Source organism: Lissotriton helveticus, chromosome 1_1, assembly GCF_964261635.1.
Source record: "Lissotriton helveticus chromosome 1_1, aLisHel1.1, whole genome shotgun sequence".
Classification (NCBI taxonomy): Eukaryota; Metazoa; Chordata; class Amphibia; order Caudata; family Salamandridae; genus Lissotriton; species Lissotriton helveticus.
Window position 1 is genome coordinate 1,928,373,504 of NC_136057.1, and position 13,366 is coordinate 1,928,386,869.

Genomic DNA, 13,366 nt, shown 5'->3' on the forward strand with positions numbered 1-13,366 from the left:
CAGAACTGTAGTCGGGGTGATCTGTAAACGAGGGTTTCTCTGAGGGTGGTGTTGGGATCAGTGTGGATCTGGAAGTGCAGGTGTTCTGCGGCGCTAGAGATGTCTTCGATGCTGGTCGAAATACTGAGGGTATTCCTGTGAACGATGGCGATTCCTCCCCCTGGTCTGTCGGTGCAGTCCCTTTGGGTGATCTTGTAGCCGTCCGGGATGGCTATGGCAATGTCGGGCACTGAGGAGGGGCTCATCTAGGTTTCCATCAGGAAGGCGACGTCCGGGGAGGCTGAGTTGAGTAGGTCACAGAGTTCGATGGTGTGCTTGTGGACAGAGCGGATGTTGAGTAGTATGCATCTGAGATGGTTGCTTCCTGCCTTGGCGGGTGGGGTGGGACCAGTGGGTGTTCAGCAGCTGGTGAAGCTGCAGCTATGGCAGGAGAAGGGTCAGTGGGTGAGCTTCAGGGTGGCCTGAAAGCAGGGGGACGATCAGCCGGGGCTGAGTTTGTGGAGGAATTTGGAGTTGTAGCGGAGTCGGGTGTCGTGGCGCTCGTGGGGGCCATGGGGTATGGTGCTGGGCGCAGTCCAGGCACAGATGGACGCAGATGGGCTTACCTTAGGCACGCCTTCATCGCGCCAGTGGCGCGACCGCGCAGCAGCCGCCATTAAGTAGGGGAGTGGGCGGGACTGGAGGTGGGGGCGGGAGCGGGGCTGTTCAGTGGGAGGGGCCGCAGGGAAGCAGCGGCAGGAAAGGCTGCCTGAAGTGAAGCAAAATCCTCAGGTCAGGAGGTTTGGTGAAGTGTGGGAGTGGCGGACTGCTGGTGCGAACCCAGGAGACAGGAAGGCTCTGGCGCTGAGGCATGGAGGCGCTGCAAGTGGAGCTGCTGGGTAGTGTGTTGCCTGGACCGGAGTTCTAGGAGTTATACACGCTTCCCCGCAGCGGCCGCCATTAAGTAGGGGAGGGGCAGGACTGGAGGTGGGGACAGGGGTGTTGGTGGGAGGGGCCGTGGGGCAGCAGCACTGGGAAAGGCTGCCTGGAGTGAAGCAAAATTCTCAGGTCAGGAGCAAGATGACTGAGTCAGCTAAATAAGTAAAAATGAGTCAGGACCAAGAAGTGCTAAACGGAAATGGAACTCGAAAACACAAGTCTCCTAACAAGTCAGGAGAGGACCAGGTGGTGCTGGGTGAAGCGCGGGAGCGGCTGACTGACAGCGCGAACCGAGGAGGCGGGAAGGATCTGGCACTGAGGCATGGAGGCGCTGCAAACAGAGCTGCTGGGGAGTGTGTTGCCTGGACCAGAGACGCACATGAACAAAATGTTATTTACAAAAATACTTACCTATGTGATAAGTACGGTGTGACAAATGTATAAATATTTAACTGCGTTGCAAATGGATACATGGTAAAGGTTGGTTCCTGTTTTATATTTTGTTAAATGTGTGTTATATTAATTTTAGTTAATTCAATGTAGTCCTTTTCATATCCTTTCAGAATATGTAATATTCATTTCAATATGTAATATTAATTTTAAAGCAAATCAACATTAGTTCATTGCAAGCCATATTCATTTGAACATGGGTTATTTTCATTTAAACATAGCTTGGTTCATTTTGATATGTGCCTGTTAATTTCAAAGCATGCTACATTTATCTCAAATCATATCATATTCATTAAAAATATGGCATATTCATTTTAATAAATGTCATATACATTTTGATGTGGCTATATTAATTTCAACAGATGTGATATTAATTTCAAAGTGGTTCATATTCATCTTAATATGTGTCATATTCCTTTCAATAAATGTCATATTCATTTCAATGGAAGTCAGATTCAGTTTAACGACTGTCATATCAATTTTAATATGGGTCACATCCATTTCAACATATGTCATATTAATTTCAAAACATGAAATATTCATTTTGATGTATATCATATTAATTTCAAAGCATAACATATTCATTTTGACACGTTTCATTTTATTTTCAGCCATTTGGAATCAATTTCAATGGGGCTCATAGTCATTTCAATGCATGTCCTATTCATCTTAGCATATATCATATTCCTTTCAATGGGTGTCTCATTCAAAATAACAAATCTTATATTAATTTTAACATGACTAATATCCATTTCAACACATATCATAATAATGTCAATGTATATCAAATTACTTTCAAAACAAGTTGTATTTATTTCCATAAATGTCATGTTCATTTTGATGTTACTCGTATTCCTTTTAAAACATGTCAAATTCATTTCAATGGACCTCATATTCATTTCAACTCATTTCATATTTATTTTAACATGTGTTAGATATTTTTCAATCAATGTTATATTTATTTAAATAGATGTCATATTCATATTAACACTTGGCATATTCATTTTAAGATGCAACTCATCCATTTTAACATATATCATATTAATTTGAATATGTATCATATTAATTTCAATAAATGCTGTATTAATTTTGACAAATGTCATGGGAATTTCAGCTTTGTTCATACTCGTTTTAAGGCATGTCAAATTCAGTTCAATGGGGCATATATTTATTTCAACACAATCCATATCCATTTGAAATCATCTCCTATTCATTGCAATGTAGGTAATATTATTTTCAACTCAATTTATATTCATTGCAACATGTGTTATTTTCATTTCAGTGCATGCTTTTGCAATTTCAATATGCATTATACTCTGTTCAGAATATACTATATTCATTTCAGTAACGTATATTCATTTCAATCTGTCATATTCATTTTAATGTATGTCATATTCCTCTTGGCATATGTCAGTAATTTTAAGGAATGTCCCATTCTTTTTTATGCATATCGCATTTCTTTCACTGATTGCTATATTGTTTATAGTGAGGGCCATATTCATTGGAGTATCATTGATGTATATTTCAATATATCTCTTATTCAATTCAGAGTCTGTGTTATTCATATTAATCACTAAGTAGTATATTCACTCTGCCAGGCTTCATATTTGTTTTGGTTCAAGTCAGATTCACTCTGCCAGGTATCATATTTACCTTTACAGATATTATATTCCTTCTGGTGTGTGTCATAATCATTTTGCATCACGATATGCATTTCAGAAGGTGTCCTATATGGGGATCTGTAATTTTGACGTGAACGGCTTCCCATACAAATGCAGCAGTGAGTAAGGTGATCAGTCAACCTTTGCAAAGGTCCCTCCACTTCGCAGTAACACAAGTCAAATATTTTTGTAAGTTTTGATCCATATGAGCTACAAACAAAGTATTAGTTAAAATTGTCAGATTATGCAGCAGATGATGCATTATGTGGCCAATATGGCAGAGCCATAATTATATAAAAGACATTTGCAAACTAGAATATTTTTCCATTCATATTTGAACTGCTCTTGTGGAAAAAGGGAGAAATGCTGATGACAGAAACTCCATGGCTCGGCTTGTGGTTCCACTTTTAAGCATCCTCAGGACATTCTGTGATTGGAAGCATATCCCACTTTGAGAATGTATTTTGATGTCAATAACTCATATTAAACCTTAAATAATCATGTGTATTCATTTGTTGAATTAAATAACATAATACACTGCAACTGGGCAGTGAAATGCCAAACGTATACTAAAAATTGGGATATTTTGCGCATCCTGCACACACCTCGGACTCCACCCACTGACCAATCCTTAGGGTATTCCCGCCCTCTGATTCTCCACCCACAGTTCCCCTACTTTTTTTCCCCACTTCGACCACTGCTGGCAAGACTCATAACGGATATAAGTTTCCACAAAATTTCATTAAATGCACATGCTGCAAACCCCAACCTAACACTAAACTAAACAAAAGAGGTAGTTGTGCCTCAATATGTTTTGGGGAACACTTGAAAGTCTTCATCCGGGATTTATACCATACTATGCTTTATTGTTTCAAAATGGCCGCCTCTTACATGTTTTTTTGTTTTTGTTTCAATTAGGTGATGAGCTGTGCACTATGGGCCCATATTGACTGCTTGGTCATAAGGTTTGTGTTCGACTGTTCATCGGAGCATCTCCCAGCTTTCGTGAGTGACATCATGTGCCCAAAGCCTGTCGCAAACTGTAAATAGGTCACCCAGGTGGAAATGCTAACAGGGCGTGAGCACATAAGAGTGAGGATTAGCGAACAGACGAACTGTGTATAGCCAATAGGATGTGGATGGATAAATGTTTGTGGATTAGATGGATAGATAGATGGATGGATGGATGAATGAATGGATGGATAGAAGATGGGGGACAGATGTGGCGCGTCTTGTTTACCACATGCAACTTCTGGTTCATCTCAAAATACACTTAATAATGCAACAACGTTTTCTAACTTATTATTTACTCAGTAAGTGGAAAGAACTGCAGTGGAGTAATATATGTGAAGTAAACACAATTCAAAATAAAATTATTGCAGTGTTAACAGCACTCTCCATTTTTACGGTTCTTTAAATGTAATACATTTGCAATATAATTTTGCGGGTAAGACAAATACGTGTTTATTACAGTAGTTTGGCTCTTTTCGAAGTAATGAGACATGACTCATTTTTCAGCCCCTGTGGTGACTTATTGAAAAGGGGCATACAACCTTCAGGGTAGATAATGCTTGGGGAGCCGCATCATGTCGTGGCAGTTCACCAATAAGAAATCACAGTGCATGGCGTTCAGGAGTCACTATAGTGACCCCCTCCATTCATAACACTCAGTATGGCAGTTCTGGAGGCCCTGCTAGTTCTTTCTGCTAATAGCAGCTCCTTTGTCTATTTATCTCACCGGGCTCAAGGGCAGGGCATAAGCATGGCAGGAGAAATGGAAAAAATAATAGCAGCGATACTGGGATTTTGATTAAAAAATATCAAAGTTAAATTGAATCATGCAAAGGCACAGAAAGGAAAACAAAGACTCTTTGATTTAAGGATAGAAGGTATTGGGCCAGATTTGGAGTTGGGCGATAATGGAAAGTGCTCAGATTTCTCCAGATTTAGGAGTCCCTCCAGAAATCTCATGCAGGTCCTCAATGAAGGTGCTTTTCATACCCCCGTAGGGAGTGCATTTGCCTCTCACGGGGCATTTTACTTGGTGCTGGTCACTTTTAGAATTTGTTAGGTAACTTCCTAGTGAGGTGAGAACATGATATTTGATGGCTGGTGTACATCGGATGCTATGGATAGTGGTTTAATTTGCTCAAAAGGAAAACTTAGTACATTGACGTGGAGATTTACTAAAAGTCGGTCAGTTTTGGGGTGTGAGAAAATCTGCAACGGACGGTAAAAAAATTGTGCAGCACCATATTGGTAAAGACCCAAGTAACATTGATGTCAGTGACTGTTTTAGCACAAAGCTAATCCTTGCCCATCCCAGAGATGAGACCGCAGGTCTATCGTGACATTTATTTTTGAGATATTACATCCAGTATCAATTTGCACACATTGAGGAGTGCCCATGGGCAAACCGCATAAAATTTACTGAAATTATGTGTGGAAATAGCAAGAAATGTCCTTCTTACACATTTTTTTTGACTGGCTTAATTTGGTCCAAGAAGTTCATGCAAAGGCAGTTCATGTTACTTTAGTAGATCTAACTTTTTGTGATGTCCTAATGGTATGTGTGTTGTACTTGTCAAACGTGTCAGCTAGCTATGGTTTGCCAACTGTTTAATACCAGCTTAAAGATGATGATTATGATAATATTTTCTTGTACAAATACCAGTTTTAGATGGACTTTCTTCTTTATTAGTGCAATGCAAATACTGCTTTTGGTAATTGTATCCCCGGTGGAAGTCTGGTGCTTTGGATTTTATCATCCAACAATATTTTTGCCTTCTGTGATGGGCGTTACACAACCCCATTAGTATTTGCAATTTACAACCACAGATATGTTCACCACTCTTTTCTTTGGCAGCTCACAGTGGGAGTTGGTCTGTGCCAACCTGTCGAGTCGCAGTAAGTAGGAGACCAGGCAGGAGTAAATACACAACCTTTCTTTATTGTTCTCCTCTCCTGACTGCACGCTCTTCCTCTACCCTCCGCCCTTCTACTTCCTCCCTCAAGAATATCGTCCTACCTGGTCCTAGCGCCATGCGCCAGGCCAGGTATTACAATATCACATCTCCCCCCTTCTTAAAGTCCAATGTTCACTCAGTTATAGCTCTTCGATGAGTCAGGTGGTTCTCCGAATGATTCTCTGCGGCCTGCGCGGAAGGGACAGTTCTCTTGACCCTCTTGAGCTTGGTACCATCTTGAGTCTTTCATGGGTCTCGATTTCTAGACTTGAGTTTTCTGTATCCTGTTCTGACTCTGCTGCATGGGTATAGGCTGCTGGATTGAACTTCTCAAAGTGAAAAACATTTCGTGTGATTCTCTTGTTCTCAGAGGCTTCCGTGACCATGGCTCCTTTCCGACTCATCACTCGTAGGGACTGGTCACGGTATCGACTGTCCATCTTTGCCTTCTGTTCTTGTTTGGCCAGCACCCAGTCCCCTTCTCGGATGTCGGATGTTCTAGTGTTGTGGCATTCATCCGCATATTCTTTCCTCTTTGTTTTCTTGGCTTTATCAAATTCAGTCAACGTCATGGGATCATGGGGTTGGTAGCTGGAACGCACAACGGTGTCTGTGACAGGTATTGTATTGTGGTGCGCTGTGTCCTTCCCAGCATCACAGTGGCTGGGCATTTATTGGTGGTGCTGTGCGGCATGGTGCAATATGCTTTCAATACCTCATTGAGTGCAATTTGGGTGTCTCGCCGGTCCAGGTATGCTTGTTGTATGGTTTTCTTTATTGTAGCCATAAACCTTTCTACCATCCCATTGGCTTGAGGCCACATGAGTGATCTTCCAGTGCTTGAAATTGAGGTGTCAGGAAAATTCTGTGAAGTCGTGTCCATTGAATGGAGGGCCATTTTCTGTTTTGACTACCATGGGGATTTCCCATGCAGCAAATGCTTTGTCCAGAATCGGTATAATGGCGGTGGCTCTTGTTAACGATACTTGCTGCACGATGGGGAATCTGGAGTACTCATCCATGATGACGATGATGTATTTCCTGGACTTCAACAGCCCGAAGAAGTCAATGGCCACCTGTTGCCATACGCTGTCTGGAAGGTCAGACATCTGGAGCGGGGGCACGGTTCTTCACACCCTACCAGTTGGCATTGAGGGCAGTCTCCAAGCATGGTTTCTACCATGTGATCAAGGGATCGGAACCAGGCACGCTCTCGTAGCGCTTTCTACATTGACACTACACCTCTGTGTACCTCATGTGCCAAGTTCACCACTCCTTGACATAACTACTGTGGGATGACAATGGGTCTGTCTCTTAGTAGTAGTCCATTGTCGCTGATTGTAAGGTCATCTTTGACATGCCGGAAGGACACTAGTTCCTGTGCGTTGACGTTTTCGTTAGGTGGCATTTCCTCCAGGTGTCTCCATGAGTTTGTGTGAATGAGGTGCATGATGTTTGGAAGCGTGGCGTCTTTTGCAGTGGCTTCTGTGATCGCTTCCAATGGGATGGCTGGTGGTCTTGCTTGATCAATGACATGGTGGATATCTTCTTTTGCCAGCGAGTGCCTCGTCCGTGTTGAGGCCTTGAGATGTCTCGATATGCAGTCCGCTGGGTTTTCAGCTTTTCTTGGCTTGTGGATGATCGTGTAGGGTGTATTCTTGGAGGCGAATGCCCCAGCCCTCAATCCTTGGTGGCATCTTTGCTCGGGGGGTTCTGAATATGGTTATCACGGCTTGGTGGTCGGTGATCAGAGTGCAGTGCTTCCCATAGACAAAGATGTGAAAATGCACGCATGCCCACACAACCGCCAGACTCTCCTTTTCCGTCTGGGAGTATGCTTTCTCGGTGTCCGTAAGACTGCGGCCAGCGTATGCCACGATGTTTTGCTGATCCCCTTCGTCTTCGTTCTGAGCCAAGATGGCTCTGAGTCCTACTGGGCTCACGTCAACTGTGATTTCTGTTTTCTTGTGAGGGTCAAAGTACGCCAGGTTGATGGCAGAACTTACTGCAGTCTTAATTTTGTTAAACGCTTGTTCACATTTTTCTCACCATCTGAACCGTTGTCCTTGTTTTGTGAGTTCTCACAGGGGGCAGCTAATGATGGCTTAGTCTTTGATATATCGGGTGCAATAGCTGGCCATGCCCAGTCCTCGGATGCTTGATTCCGGTCTGGGAAAGATATGGCTGTTGTAGTTCGGACTGGACTGTTCCCATGGGGCAACAGGGTCAGAGCTGATTTGCATAAAGCCATTATCTGACCCAGGGTGGTGTGGAGTGCAAAAAAACGATGGATTTGGGCCCAGATCTTTTGACTGGGGGAGTGTGTGACATTGATCCACATTCAGTCCATCACTTGTTGTTTTTTGCAATTGCCGCCCTAAGTGCGCTGGGGATGCCCAGACGTGGGTCCCAGGCACTCCACACCACTTGGAGTCAAGCTAGCCGGGCTGAAGAGAGGTGTTACCTCGAAACCGGTCCGGTCCTCGGATGCTTGATTCCGGTCTGGGAAAGATATGGCTGTTGTAGTTCGGACTGGACTGTTCCCATGGGGCAACAGGGTCAGAGCTGATTTGCATAAAGCCATTATCTGACCCAGGGTGGTGTGGAGTGCAAAAAAACGATGGATTTGGGCCCAGATCTTTTGACTGGGGGAGTGTGTGACATTGATCCACATTCAGTCCATCACTTGTTGTTTTTTGCAATTGCCGCCCTAAGTGCGCTGGGGATGCCCAGACGTGGGTCCCAGGCACTCCACACCACTTGGAGTCAAGCTAGCCGGGCTGAAGAGAGGTGTTACCTCGAAACCGGTCCGGTCCTCGGATGCTTGATTCCGGTCTGGGAAAGATATGGCTGTTGTAGTTCGGACTGGACTGTTCCCATGGGGCAACAGGGTCAGAGCTGATTTGCATAAAGCCATTATCTGACCCAGGGTGGTGTGGAGTGCAAAAAAACGATGGATTTGGGCCCAGATCTTTTGACTGGGGGAGTGTGTGACATTGATCCACATTCAGTCCATCACTTGTTGTTTTTTGCAATTGCCGCCCTAAGTGCGCTGGGGATGCCCAGACGTGGGTCCCAGGCACTCCACACCACTTGGAGTCAAGCTAGCCGGGCTGAAGAGAGGTGTTACCTCGAAACCGGTCCGGTCCTCGGATGCTTGATTCCGGTCTGGGAAAGATATGGCTGTTGTAGTTCGGACTGGACTGTTCCCATGGGGCAACAGGGTCAGAGCTGATTTGCATAAAGCCATTATCTGACCCAGGGTGGTGTGGAGTGCAAAAAAACGATGGATTTGGGCCCAGATCTTTTGACTGGGGGAGTGTGTGACATTGATCCACATTCAGTCCATCACTTGTTGTTTTCAGGAAAGATCATATGTCACTGACATCTCGGGGGCAGGACGTGTCAGCCAGTGCTATCACTTTTTTGGATCAGGTCGCATTCCATCGCTGGAAAAGGTGTGGGCATAGAATGTTAGTGCCGATTTGTGGGATTCACACTTGTCCCGATTGAGTGTAAGGTTGGCATTTAGAAGAGATTGACACACTCGATCTAAAGCATTGTTGTGTTTCTTGAGGGTGTCACCAAATACCAGGATATCGTCGCTGTAGTTGAATGAGTTGGGAATATGAGGGATAACTCGCCTCACTGCCTCTTGGAATATTTCTGCAGCTGAGGAAATTCCAAAATTAAGGCGTTTGTACCTGAAGAGCCCTTGGTGCGTCAAAAAAGTGATAATATAACAGATTTCTCATGGAACTCAATCTGGTGATATCCTTTGTTTAGATCCAATTTTGAAAAGACTTTTTCCCCATTTAGGCGAGTGATCATGTCACTGATGTGGGATCACGTGGGTCTTTCGCGTTTTATGGCAGTATTTCGGGCCCTCATGTCCACGCACAGGCACACTTTGTTTTCAGATCCCCGTTTGGGTACTACTACTTCTGGGGATACTCAAGGTGTGGGTTCAGTCAACCTTTTGATAATGTCAGCCCTCGATAGGTCTTGTAGCTCCTCATCCACTGCTTGTTGGAGGGGGAAAGGTACCTTCCGGTGATGCTGAGCTACAGGTGTTACCTGTTCGTGTATGTGAAGTCGGACTTTAAAGTGGGCTAGTTTGCCAAGTCCAGTGAATAACTTCGGGAATTTGCTGATGATGTCTAGGGGATCGTCTACTTTGTATAGGATCGCTACTAATTTTAGGCATTCAGCTGTGGGCAGGCTGAGGAGACAGTCGGCTGCTTCGGGTCCTTCTATAACATGAATCTGTGCATGAACTGTTCTGTCTTTGTATGTTAGTGATGTGCAAAACTGTCGCAGACATGGTAGAGGACATCCATGTGAAGACATCCATGTGAAGACACGTACAGCAGCCTTCTGTAATTTGGGTTTTGGATTCATTTTCTCATATTCTGTTGTGCATATGTAGTTGAGCGATGCTGGGTGATTTCCCATTTGGATATGCAATCTTGGGTATTTCTTTAGCCTGTTGGGGTCCGCTACCATGCATACGTATTCGTCGCTATCTTGAGATATGGGTGTGAGAGCTGATGATTCCCCCACAGATGAGCATTAGAGGACCGGTGTGTGTGGTGCCACCGTATACTGGATCTTGATGAGCTGGTCCACCTGTCTCGGCTCTCACGTACTACTCTTGCATGGTGGCAAGGTCCAGTGGTGCATCTTGTTGGCACAGATTCTCTGCGGGTGCTTGGCACACCAGTTCCAAGTGATTTTTTTTCCACAGCGGTGGCAATGTTGTCTCATGGCAGGACATGGGCCCGTGGGAGGGTATTCTTGTCCGCAGCGGTAACAGTGTAGTTGTTGTTTCCTGTTGCTGCTTGTCTTGTTCGTGCCGCAAGTTTGCCTTGAAGGCTTTGGGCCTTTTTGTAATCTGACAGGCGCCGTGAGTCTGTTTGAGACGTGTGAGGAAGTCACTCATTGGCTCATCTTTATCTTGTGACGCCAAGTTGAAGGTTTATCATTCGTTATCCAGGTTTTGTTTGTGAAGGAATTTCCTGGTCAGTGCCTCTCTCTCGAGTCTAGATATGAGGTGGCAGTGGGAGGCGGCAGTTCTTTGATGACTTGTCCGGCGTCTTTGCCTATCAAGTTGCTCAGGGCGACGAGTTGCTGTTTGGGGTCAGTAACTCGCAACCCCATCATGAAGTCTTCGAAGTATTCTAGTGAGCTTTGCCATCTTGGCCACTGCCAGATGTGAGGGCCAGAGGTTCTAGGGGGCGTAGGAAGGATAAGCTTAGCATTGCTGGACTTGGCTGTGAATTGTGTGATGAACTTGGTTGTGCATTGTGCGAGGTGTCCTGGGGCACCGACATGCTGACATGTAAATATGACTTTTTGACTCTCTCTGAGGGTCTGCAGGTGCTCTGGGGCATTCAGCCAGAGGTGCAAGGGTGTAGAATTCCTTAACGGCGTCAGGATCTGTGGGTAATCAAGTTGCAAAAACTCTGCCTGGTTTCAAAATTGGCAGCTGTGATAGTTTCAAGGTCTGTGGTTGTATGACCTGCCTTCAATATGGCCGCCGAGGAGGACGAGTCTGCACGAGGCTGTGAGCAGAGGAGGCAATGAATATATATGTCTTGTCATGCACATGTGGCCTTTCATATATAGGAAGTACTAAACTGCAGGCACATGCATGTATTTTACAGCATCTCCGAGCCATTGTCAACAATGATTCCAGCTATCCGGTGGCAAGGCATTAAAAAAATACACATGGAAACAATCTCAATTGCTTAAAGTATTTTGTGATAGATGCCATTTCCCCACTACGGAGAGGGGGAAATAGAGAAAGACTCCTAAGACAGCAGGAATCCAAATACATTTTGAAATTTGACAGTAAGGCTCCGAATGATCTTAATAATACTGAAGACCTTCATAATTTTGTATGAACTATTGCTGGTCCATGTACTTCCCTTCTAGGCTCAAAAACACAGTATGTTAACATTTTACCTGAAGTCAGAGATATCGGTCAGGACTTATTTCCTATAAGCACATATAGGGAGACAATGTGCACTATTGCTTTTTCTTTTATCAGATATGTTTTATTTCAGGGTGCGTCTTGGTGTTGTTGAATCCAAACAATAAAATTGCTAGTTTGTATCTTAAATTATGTGACAAACAAACAACCAAAACTTGTTGCCATACTCTTTATCCATTGTAGATGAGATGTCCACTCCAGGAATTTTCGGAAATTTTGTTGACTGTATCTCCGGATAGGAAAGAACAGACTGGGACAACAGATTTTAATTGAAAAGCCTACCAGACCTCCCTGAAATTATACGTTTTTTTAAATACTTACTTGCACTTTAATTCACAATTTTTATCACAGGTTTGTTGAAACATGTATGGCATTTATACTGCATCCTTCCCTTGGCTCAAGACCAGGAATCTGCTGGGGACATAGTTTCCGGATTCAAATTGAGGACTGCGTATTTTGCACATCTGCAATTTTTGTACTTGCGTAATTTGCACTATACCAAATGTATTTTGTACTGGAATATATCGGAAAGGAGTATCAGGATCCTTTCCATTACTGCGTTTTGCCCTATACTTGCGTGTGTTGCACAGTTTTGCTCAATTTTGCACATTATCTAAATGTCCCTTTAGCGTGATGACAGCTTGGGTTAAAAGGGCAAAATGACTCTGGCAGATTCACAGTATTTTGTACTGTTTATACTTTGAAACATATATAAAAAAAAAAATGTTGTAAAAGCGGAGAAAAATGTATGCCAGGTACAATAGTTTTTTTTTAAAAAGGATGTTGGTATATACTTGTATAATGTTTCTTTTATGTCTATCATTGAACCATGTGCCACAGACTGGGGTGTGCATTTAAATGTCAATCTCACGTAGTTTGAATTACATGTGATCAAGGCCAGCTTGGCTGTCCCGAAACGCGTAATGGCAGGTTGTGGGAGTACAGAAGCAGAAAATAAAAACAACTGAATCACGTTAATTGGAGTTCGTGTTTCTCTCCATCGCCGTTTGGAGGTTGGGGAGTTCTTGGATCTCGTGATAATATATATATATATATATATATATATATATATATATATCGTTACACAAAGTGATCCTAAAGCCAAACGAGAGCGCTCTGCAGTGTGTGCTCCGCCCAGGGGTTGGATCCTGACCCCAAAATTTTTTTGTATACAAAGGAGGCGGCACAACCAGGATACTTATCAAGCCTTCTTTATTCAGACTTCACCCCACCAACGCGTTTCAGCCACAACTGGCCTTGCTCACGGTCGGTTAGTCCCTCCACAATGTTGCTTTTTGTACTATCCCATACTAGCCAATTATGAAGCATTATGGGAATTGTAGTTACATTTTTTTAAAAATAAAAGATAATTTAGC

General features: G+C 43.7%; 1 long non-coding RNA gene across 2 annotated transcripts in view; it reads left to right on the forward strand.

Annotated features, from left to right (window-relative positions):
- Positions 1 to 12,851, forward strand: part of LOC144775891 (uncharacterized) — a 59,800-nt gene extending 46,949 nt beyond the window's left edge. The window contains exons 4-5 of one of the 2 annotated variants that reach the window (XR_013600569.1): positions 3,948 to 4,034; positions 12,174 to 12,851. This is a non-coding gene — a long non-coding RNA (uncharacterized LOC144775891). The remainder of the gene's footprint in view (positions 1 to 3,947; positions 4,035 to 12,173) is intronic. The other variant, XR_013600570.1, reaches the window with a different exon arrangement.
- The last annotated feature ends 515 nt before the right edge of the window (positions 12,852 to 13,366 follow it).